Source organism: Callospermophilus lateralis, chromosome 2 (genome assembly GCF_048772815.1).
Source record: "Callospermophilus lateralis isolate mCalLat2 chromosome 2, mCalLat2.hap1, whole genome shotgun sequence".
NCBI classification, from domain to species: Eukaryota; Metazoa; Chordata; class Mammalia; order Rodentia; family Sciuridae; genus Callospermophilus; species Callospermophilus lateralis.
In genome coordinates, this window is record NC_135306.1 from 54,235,690 (window position 1) to 54,237,200 (window position 1,511).

Sequence of the window (1,511 nt, forward strand, 5' to 3'; positions counted from 1 at the left end):
CAGTCCAAGAACGAGCTCACCCATCTCTGGCTCTAAGAAAGGCCAGAAACTGAGAAAGAATATGAGCTTCTGAGATTAAAATAGGTGACCTGCAGGAACTATAATTGATTTTAGAGAATAACATCCCTGGTTTTGATCCCATCTCTTACTCTCAGATAAATTGCTTAATTTGTCCTAAGCCTTGACTTCCAGTTTTATAAATAAAGATAATCAAACTTGCCTTGAAGATTATTGTATGGAATATCAATAAGATTTTTTCATTAGTCGCATCTTCTGTGAAGCCTTCCCCAAGGTGCCTGACCAGCTGCAAACCTACTGCTTCCCAGTTACACTCGGTCATAGCACTCTTCCTTAGAGCCCCCAACATTGAAGCAATTTTGTATTTACTCTTTTTGTTTTTAATCCAAAATCTTTTTATTGACAGTAAGATCCAGTAAGATCTGGGGTTAGTTTTCGTAGCCATGGCTGGCCCTCTGGCCTCTGACCTGCTTGAATTTCTGGCCTTGGAATGGACATACGGTTTGGTGTGGCTGTGCCGGGTCCTGGGAACCTTGCCAAAATGCTGGTGCACCTCTTGGCCATTGTGAGGACCAGAGAGCAGGACTATGTCTTAGCCCTCAGTGGAGTCCAAGGCCAGCTGGTCAAAGTTGAGGATCTAGCCCCTAGTCTTGAGGATGTGGCAGTGGGCTAGGCTGCTCACGCACAGTGCACACACAATCAGTTTGGGCACCTCCTGAACACACGCATTATCTCTTTGGTCCCATGTCCCATAGCCATTTTGTTTTCTTGGTCAGGAAGCTTCATCTTCCAGATCATCCAGGAGACGGAGACAGGTATGACTCATGAACAACTTCTTCAGTACAAGTTGGTTGAAGGTGGAATTGGTTCACCTAGCCAGAAACCTATACAACTTGACCAACTGCCTTAGGTAGACGTCCTCCTTCTTGGGCCCCTTGCACCAAACCTTTCAGTCCTTGTGAAGGATGTCAGTTCCCATGATTCTTTTGTGAATAGTTGGTTAATGTCATTTCTCACCCCTGCTACCCCACTAGACCCCATGTGTCTCCAGGACACAGAACAGATATATATTTGCTCACCTCTACCTGGAACAGTTTCTGATATATGGTGAATAATAAATGTTCCTGGAGAAATGATGACTGTTCCATGAACGGGAATTTTTATCATAAATCAATTCCTCTGCCACTTTGGCAAAAGCAGGTAAAATTATAAAACTCCCATCTACCCTTTCCTCTCTTCTTTAATTTCAACACACACACACACACACACACACCAGACTATAGACTACTTTGGGGGGCCTTCTTTTCACCTTTATCATTTATCTGAGTTCATTACCACCTGGTCTTACTTGTCTTATATATGTGTGTATGTGTGTGGCAGGATTAGAGAAAGGGTGTAGAGGGGAGGGTGCATTTGGCACATGGAGAGATTTGTCTCCTAATGACAGCCTCAGAGAGATAACCCTGCCCTTAAGGAGCCAGTAGGAGGCTTTG

The 1,511-nt window shown here is 44.1% G+C and overlaps 1 pseudogene; it reads right to left on the bottom strand.

Annotated features, from left to right (window-relative positions):
* Positions 1–446: 446 nt before the first annotated feature.
* Positions 447–997, bottom strand: LOC143390934 (large ribosomal subunit protein eL18 pseudogene; annotated as a pseudogene).
* Between the last annotated feature and the right edge of the window lie 514 nt (positions 998–1,511).